The sequence below is a fragment of the Choloepus didactylus genome, chromosome 15 (genome assembly GCF_015220235.1).
Source record: "Choloepus didactylus isolate mChoDid1 chromosome 15, mChoDid1.pri, whole genome shotgun sequence".
Classification (NCBI taxonomy): Eukaryota; Metazoa; Chordata; class Mammalia; order Pilosa; family Megalonychidae; genus Choloepus; species Choloepus didactylus.
Window position 1 is genome coordinate 19,506,063 of NC_051321.1, and position 9,498 is coordinate 19,515,560.

The following is a 9,498-nucleotide window of genomic DNA, read 5'->3' on the forward strand; positions in this document are numbered from 1 at the left end:
CTGGAGTCTATAGTCAATTTTAACATTGTAAGATGCTTCCATTAATTGTAACAAAGACAATATACCAAAGCTAAATGTCTATAAGAGGCGGATATAAGGGAGTGACATGGGATTTTTGGTGGTGGTTGTGTCTGACCTTTTCATTCTATTTTATTATGCTTTCATTTTTCTTCCATCTTTTATTTTTTATTCTTCATTTTGTTTTCTCCTTTTCCTCTTTCTTTGTGGAAGAAATGGAAATGTCCTCATATAGATTGTGGTGATGAATGCATAATTATGTGATTATACCAGAAATCATTGATTATTTACTTAGGATGGATTGTGCAGCATGTGAATAAAACTGTTTAAAAAAATAAACATAGAAGCGAGGCGGGGCAAGAAGGCAGACTGGTGAGCTGTATGTTTTAGTTACTCCTCCAGGAAAGTAGGTAGAAAGCCAGGAACTGCGTGGACTGGACACCACAGAGCAATCTGACTTTGGGCATACTTCATACAACACTCATGAAAACGTGGAACTGCTGAGATCAGCGAAATCTGTAAGTTTTTGCGGCCAGGGGACCCGCGCCCCTCCCTGCCAGGCTCAGTCCCGGGGGAGGAGGGGCTGTCAGCTCCGGGAAGGAGAAGGGAGAACTGCAGTGGCTGCTCTTATCAGAAACTCATTCTACTGATACAGACTCCAACCATAGATAGACTGAGACCAGACACCAGAGAATCTGAGAGCAGCCAGCCCAGCAGAGAGGAGACAGGCATAGAAAAAAAACAACACGAAAAACTCCAAAATAAAAGCGGAGGATTTTTGGAGTTCTGGTGAACATAGAAAGGGGAAGGGCCCTGAGGCACATATGCAAATCCCAAAGAAAAGCTGATCTCTCTGCCCTGTGGACCTTTCCTTAATGGCCCTGGTTGCTTTGTCTCTTAGCATTTCAATAACCCATTAGATCTCCGAGGAGGGCCCGTTTTTTTTTTTTTTTTTTTTTAATCCTTTTTTCTTTTTCTAAAACAATTACTCTAAGAAGCCCAATACAGAAAGCTTCAAAGACTTACTATTTGGGCATGTCAAGTCAAGAGCAGAACTAGGAGAGCTCTGAGACAAAACACAAGAATCCAGTGGCTGAGAAAATTCACTAAACACCACAACTTCCCAAGAAAAGGGGGGTGTCCGCCCACAGCCATCATCCTGGTGGACAGGAAACACTCCTGCCCATTGCCAGCCCCATAGCCCAGAACTGCCCCAGACAACCCAGTGTGACGGAAGTGCTTCAAATAACAGGCACACACCACAAAACTGGGTGTGGACATTAGCCTTCCCTGCAACCTCAGCTGATAGTCCCAGAGTTGGGAAGGTAGAGCAGTGTGAATTAACAAAGCCCTATTCAGCCATCATTTCAGCAGACTGGGAGCCTCCCTACACAGCCCAGCAGCCCAGAACTGCCCTGGGGGGACGGCACTCACCTGTGACATAGCACAGTCATCCCTCAACAGAGGACCCGGGGTGCACAGCCTGGAAGAGGGGCCCACTTGCAAGTCTCAGGAGCCAAACGCCAATACCAAGGACTTGTGGGTCAGTGGCAGAGACAAACTGTGGCAGGACTGAACTGAAGGATTAGACTATTGCAGCAGCTTTAAAACTCTAGGATCACCAGGGAGATTTGATTGTTAGAGCCACCCCCCCCTCCCTGACTGCCCAGAAACACGCCCCATATACAGGGCAGGCAACACCAACTACACACGCAAGCTTGGTACACCAATTGGACCCCACAAGACTCACTCCCCCACTCACCACAAAGGCTAAGCAGGGGAGAACTGGCTTGTGGAGAACAGGTGGCTCGTGGACGCCACCTGCTGGTTAGTTAGAGAAAGTGTACTCCACGAAGCTGTAGATCTGATAAATTAGAGATAAGGACTTCAATTGGTCTACAAATCCTAAAAGAACCGTATCAAGTTCAGCAAATGCCACGAGGCCAAAAACAACAGAAAATTGTAAAGCATATGAAAAAACCAGACGATATGGATAACCCAAGCCCAAGCACCCAAACCAAAAGACCAGAAGAGACACAGCACCTAGAGCAGCTACTCAAAGAACTAAAGATGAACAATGAGACCATAGTACAGGAGATAAAGGAAATCAAGAAGACCCTAGAAGAGCATAAAGAAGACATTGCAAGACTAAATAAAAAAATGGATGATCTTATGGAAATTAAAGAAACTGTTGACCAAATTAAAAAGATTCTGGACACTCATAGTACAAGACTAGAGGAAGTTGAACAACGAATCAGTGACCTCGAAGATGACAGAATGGAAAATGAAAACATAAAAGAAAGAATGGGGAAAAAAATTGAAAAAATCGAAATGGACCTCAGGGATATGATAGATAATATGAAACATCCAAATATAAGACTCATTGGTGTCCCAGAAGGGGAAGAAAAGGGTAAAGGTCTAGGAAGAGTATTCAAAGAAATTGTTGGGGAAAACTTCCCAAATCTTCTAAACAACATAAATACACAAATCATAAATGCTCAGCGAACTCCAAATAGAATAAATCCAAATAAACCCACTCTGAGACATATACTGATCACACTATCAAACACAGAAGAGAAGGAGCAAGTTCTGAAAGCAGCAACAGAAAAGCAACTCACCACATACAAAGGAAACAGCATAAGACTAAGTAGTGACTACTCAGCAGCCACCATGGAGGCAAGAAGGCAGTGGCACGATATATTTAAAATTCTGAGTGAGAAAAATTTCCAGCCAAGAATACTTTATCCAGCAAAGCTCTCCTTCAAATTTGAGGGAGAGCTTAAATTTTTCACAGACAAACAAATTCTGAGAGAATTTGCTAACAAGAGACCTGCCCTACTGGAGATACTCAAGGGAGCCCTACAGACAGAGAAACAAAGAAAGGACAGAGAGACTTGGAGAAAGGTTCAGTACTAAAGAGATTCGGTATGGGTACAATAAAGGATATTAATAGACAGAGGGGAAAAATTATGACAAACATAAACCAAAGGATAAGATGGCTGATTCAAGAAATGCCTTCACGGTTATAACGTTCAATGTAAATGGATTAAACTCCCCAATTAAAAGATATTGATTCGCAGAATGGATCAAAAAAAATGAACCATCAATATGTTGCATACAAGAGACTCATCTTAGACACAGGGACACAAAGAAACTGAAAGTGAAAGGATGGAAAAAAATATTTCATGCAAGCTACAGCCAAAAGAAAGCAGGTGTAGCAATATTAATCTCAGATAAAATTGACTTCAAATGCAGGGATGTTTTGAGAGACAAAGAAGGCCACTACGTACTAATAAAAGGGGCAATTCAGCAAGAAGAAATAACAATCGTAAATGTCTATGCACCCAATCAAGGTGCCACAAAATACATGAGAGAAACACTGGCAAAACTAAAGGAAGCAATTGATGTTTCCACAATAATTGTGGGAGACTTCAACACATCACGCTCTCCTATAGATAGATCAACCAGACAGAAGACCAATAAGGAAATTGAAAACCTAAACAATCTGATAAATGAATTAGATTTAACAGACATATACAGGACATTACATCCCAAATCACCAGGATACACATACTTTTCTAGTGCTCATGGAACTTTCTCCAGAATAGATCATATGCTGGGACATAAAACAAGCCTCAATAAATTTAAAAAGATTGAAATTATTCAAAGCACATTCTCTGACCACAATGGAATACAATTAGAAGTCAATAACCATCAGAGACTTAGAAAATTCACAAATACCTGGAGGTTAAACAACACACTCCTAAACAATCAGTGGGTTAAAGAAGAAATAGCAAGAGAAATTGCTAAATATATAGAGACGAATGAAAATGAGAACACAACATACCAAAACCTATGGGATGCAGCAAAAGCAGTGCTAAGGGGGGAAATTTATAGCACTAAACGCATATATTAAAAAGGAAGAAAGAGCCAAAATCAAAGAACTAATGGATCAACTGCAGAAGCTAGAAAATGAACAGCAAACCAATCCTAAACCAAGTAGAAGAAAAGAAATAACAAGGATTAAAGCAGAAATAAATGACATAGAGAACAAAAAAACAATAGAGAGGATAAATATCACCAAAAGTTGGTTCTTTGAGAAGATCAACAAGATTGACAAGCCCCTAGCTACACTGACAAAATCAAAAAGAGAGAAGACCCATATAAACAAAATAATGAATGAAAAAGGTGACATAACTGCAGATCCTGAAGAAATTAAAACAATTATAAGAGGATACTATGAACAACTGTATGGCAACAAACTGGATAATGTAGAGGAAATGGACAATTTCCTGGAAACATATGAACAACCTAGACTGACCAGAGAAGAAATAGAAGACCTCAACCAACCCATCACAAGCAAAGAGATCCAATCAGTCATCAAAAATCTTCCCACAAATAAATGCCCAGGGCCAGATGGCTTCACAGGGGAATTCTACGAAAATTTCCAGAAAGAACTGACACCAATCTTACTTAAACTCTTTCAAAACATTGAAGAAAATGGAACACTACCTAACTCATTTTATGAAGCTAACATCAATCTAATACCAAAACCAGGCAAAGATGTTACAAAAAAGGAAAACTACCGGCCAATCTCCCTAATGAATATAGATGCAAAAATCCTCAACAAAATACTTGCAAATCGAATCCAAAGACACATTAAAAAAATCATACACCATGACCAAGTGGGGTTCATTCCAGGCATGCAAGGATGGTTCAACATAAGAAAAACAATCAATGTATTACAACACATTAACAAGTGAAAAGGGAATAATCAATTGATCATCTCAATAGATGCTGAAAAAGCATTTGACAAAATCCAACATCCGTTTTTGATAAAAACACTTCAAAAGGTAGGAATTGAAGGAAACTTCCTCAACATGATAAAGAGCATATATGAAAAACCCACAGCCAGCATAGTACTCAATGGTGAGAGACTGAAAGCCTTCCCTCTAAGATCAGGAACAAGACAAGGATGCCCGCTGTCACCACTGTTATTCAACATTGTGCTGGAAGTGCTAGCCAGGGCAATCCGGCAAGACAAAGAAATAAAAGGCATCCAAATTGGAAAAGAAGAAGTAAAACTGTCATTGTTTGCAGATGATATGATCTTATATCTGGAAAACCCTGAGAAATCGACGATACAGCTACTAGAGCTAATAAACAAATTTAGCAAAGTAGCAGGATACAAGGTTAATGCACATAAGTCCGTAATGTTTCTATATGCTAGAAATGAACAAACTGAAGAGACACTCAAGAAAAAGATACCATTTTCAATAGCAACTAAAAAAATCAAGTACCTAGGAATAAACTTAACCAAAGATGTAAAAGACCTATACAAAGAAAACTACATAACTCTACTAAAAGAAGTAGAAGGGGACCTGAAAAGATGGAAAAATATTCCATGTTCATGGATAGGAAGACTAAATGTCATTAAGATGTCAATTCTACCCAAACTCATCTACAGATTCAATGCAATCCCAATCAAAATTCCAACAACCTACTTTGCAGACTTGGAAAAGCTAGTTATCAAATTTATTTGGAAAGGGAAGATGCCTCGAATTGCTAAAGACACTCTAAAAAAGAAAAACGAACTGGGAGGACTTACACTCCCTGACTTTGAAGCTTATTATAAAGCCACAGTTGCCAAAACAGCATGGTACTGGCACAAAGATAGACATATAGATCAATGGAATCGAATTGAGAATTCAGAGATAGACCCTCAGATCTATGGCCGACTGATCTTTGATAAGGCCCCCAAAGTCACTGAACTGAGTCATAATGGTCTTTTCAACAAATGGGGCTGGGAGAGTTGGATATCCATATCCAAAAGAATGAAAGAGGACCCCTACCTCACCCCCTACACAAAAATTAACTCAAAATGGACCAAAGATCTCAATATAAAAGAAAGTACCATAAAACTCCTAGAAGATAATGTAGGAAAACATCTTCAAGACCTTGTATTAGGCGGCCACTTCCTAGAATTTACACCCAAAGCACAAGCAACAAAAGAGAAAATAGATAAATGGGAACTCCTCAAGCTTAGAAGTTTCTGCACCTCAAAGGAATTTCTCAAAAAGGTAAAGAGGCAGCCAACTCAATGGGAAAAAATTTTTGGAAGCCATGTATCTGACAAAGGCTGATATCTTGCATATATAAAGAAATCCTACAACTCAATGACAATAGTACAGTCGGCCCAATTATAAAATGGGCAAAAGATATGAAAAGACAGTTCTCTGAAGAGGAAATACAAATGGCCAAGAAACACATGAAAAAATGTTCAGCTTCACTAGCTATTAGAGAGATGCAAATTAAGACCACAATGAGATACCATCTAACACCGGTTAGAATGGCTGCCATTAAACAAACAGGAAACTACAAATGTTGGAGGGGATGTGGAGAAATTGGGACTCTTATTCACTGTTGGTGGGACTGTATAATGGTTCAGCCACTCTGGAAGTCAGTCTGGCAGTTCCTTAGAAAACTAGATATAGAGTTACCATTCGATCCAGCGATTGCACTTCTCGGTATATACCCGGAAGCTCGGAAAGCAGTGACACGAACAGATATCTGCACGCCAATGTTCATAGCAGCATTATTCACAATTGCCAAAAGATGGAAACAACCCAAATGTCCTTCAACAGATGAGTGGATAAATAAAATGTGGTATATACACACGATGGAATACTACGCAGCAGTAAGAAGGAACGATCTCGTGAAACATATGACAACATGGATGAACCTTGAAGACATAATGCTAAGCGAAATAAGCCAGACACAAAAAGAGAAATATTATATGCTACCACTAATGTGAACTTTGAAAAATGTAAAACAAATGGCTTATAGTGTAGAATGTAGGGGAACTAGCAATAGAGAGCAATTAAGGAAGGGGGAACAATAATCCAAGAAGAACAGATAAGCTATTTAACGTTCTGGGGATGCCCAGGAATGACTATGGTCTGTTAATTTCTGATGGATATAGTAGGAGCAAGTTCACAGAAATGTTGCTATATTAGGTAACTTTCTTGGGGTAAAGTAGGAACATGTTGGAAGTTAAGCAGTTATCTTAGGTTAGTTGTCTTTTTCTTACTCCCTTGTTATGGTCTCTTTGAAATGTTCTTTTATTGTATGTTTATTTTCTTTTTAACTTTTTTTCATACAGTTGATTTAAAAAAGAAGGGAAAGTTAAAAAAAAAAAAAAAAACAAGGAAAAAAAAAAAGATGTAGTGCCCCCTTGAGGAGCCTGTGGAGAATGCAGGGGTATTCGCCTACCCCACCTCCATGGTTGCTAACATGACCACAGACATAGGGGACTGGTGGTTTGATGGGTTCAGCCCTCTACCACAGATTTTACCATTGGGAAGACGGTTGCTGCAAAGGAGAGGCTAGGCCTCCCTATGGTTGTGCCTAAGAGCCTCCTCCCGAATGCCTCTTTGTTGCTCAGATGTGGCCCTGTCTCTCTAGCTAAGCCAACTTGAAAGGTGAAATCACTGCCCTCCCCCCCCACGTGGGATCAGACACCCAGGGAAGTGAATCTCCCTGGCAACGTGGAATATGACTCCCGGGGAGGAATGTAGACCCGGCATCGTGGGACGGAGAACATCTTCTTGACCAAAAGGGGGATGTGAAAGGAAATGAAATAAGCTTCAGTGGCAGAGAGAATCCAAAAGGAGCCGAGAGGTCACTCTGGTGGGCACTCTTACGCACACTTTAGACAACCCTTTTTAGGTTCTAAAGTATTGGGGTAGCTGGTGGTGGATACCTGAAACTATCAAACTACAACCCAGAACCCATGAATCTCGAAGACAGTTGTATAAAAATGTAGCTTATGAGGGGTGACAAGGGGATTGGGAAAGCCATAAGGACCACACTCCACTTTGTCTAGTTTATGGATGGATGAGTAGAAAAATAGGGGAAGGAAACAAACAGACAAAGGTACCCAGTGTTCTTTTTTACTTCAATTGCTCTTTTTCACTCTAATTATTATTCTTGTTATTCTTGTGTGTGTGCTAATGAAGGTGTCAGGGATTGATTTGGGTGATGAATGTACAACTGTGTAATGGTACTGTGAACAATCGAAAGTACGATTTGTTTTGTATGACTGCGTGGTATATGAATATATCTCAATAAAATGAAGATTTAAAAAAAAAAAAAAGATCAAGTTCAAATAATGTTGCAAACTGGAGTCAGATCATAGCTTTCAAGTGACTTATCCTTCTAAGTTCTCCTTTCTGGTTCAGGAATAAAATTTCTTTGTACTGTCCTTGCAAAAAAAAAAAAAAAATAAACATAATGATAAAAGTGCTGGAGAAAATGTGGAGAGAAGAATATACCTATTCCCTGCTGGTAGGGAAGTAGAATGGTGCAGCCCAGCTGGAGGGCAGTGTGGTGGTTCCACAGGAAGCTAACTGAGGGATTGCCATACGGTCCTGCAACCCAGCTATTGGGTATATACTTGGAAGAACTAAGAGCAGAGACATGAATGGACATTGCACCCTGGTGTTTACGGCAGCAGAATTCATGATTCACCATGGATGGAGGTGGCCTAAGGGATCATCAACTGATAAACAGAATGGTGAACTATGATGTATACACACAACAGAATACTGAGTGGTGGCAAGAAGAAATGAAGTTGTGAAGTATGCATCTAGGTGAATGGACTTGGGGGACAGTATGTTGAGTGAAATAAGCCAGAATCGAAAAGACAAACATTATAATGCCTCACTAATATGGATAACTATAATGTGCGAATTCTGAGAATTGAATCTGAGAGCACAGGTTATCAGGGGAAGGTTTATGGTAAAGTTTCCTAGATTGTAAGCCCTTACAGCAGTCATATTTTTTCATGAGTTGTAATGGTTACCTCTGAATTCTGAGATGTTGAACTGTTTGTGTGTAATCTGGTCAGTCCCTGGAACTTCAGGTATCTCTGTGGCACCTGAGACTCAGAGCCAGAGTTTGGCAGCTATGAATGTCGGTATTACCCCATACATCAAATGTTAAAGAGGGTGAAAAAGAGATCAGACTTCAATTAGAGCTATGAATGAAATGGACTTGATTAGAACTAAGGTAAACCAGACTAAAGGGAAAAGGATGATATTGACAGTGTTTTAAGACCTCATCTTCTGTGTGAGAGCAAAGGAAGAGATGTTTCTTTGGTGCAAAATCTATATTTTCTGAAGCAAACTATATCATTTAAATTGTATGGTCAGTTTATTCAAATACCATAATTACATGGAACCTTGAATAAGGGGTGAGATCTGATAGGTTTGTACAGGTTAGTGTGAAACCCCAATACATCCCAGAGCAATTTTAGCAGAGAATAAAAATATAATCACAAAGCCTCCTTGAGGGACTAGGGGAAAACGTGGAAACATTAAACTTCCCCACCTGGGGAATTCCTGATATTCTCTCAAGCTTTAGGTGCTACCACTGTAGTAGGCCAAGCCTTCGACCCTGGAACTTGCCCTTATGAAGCTT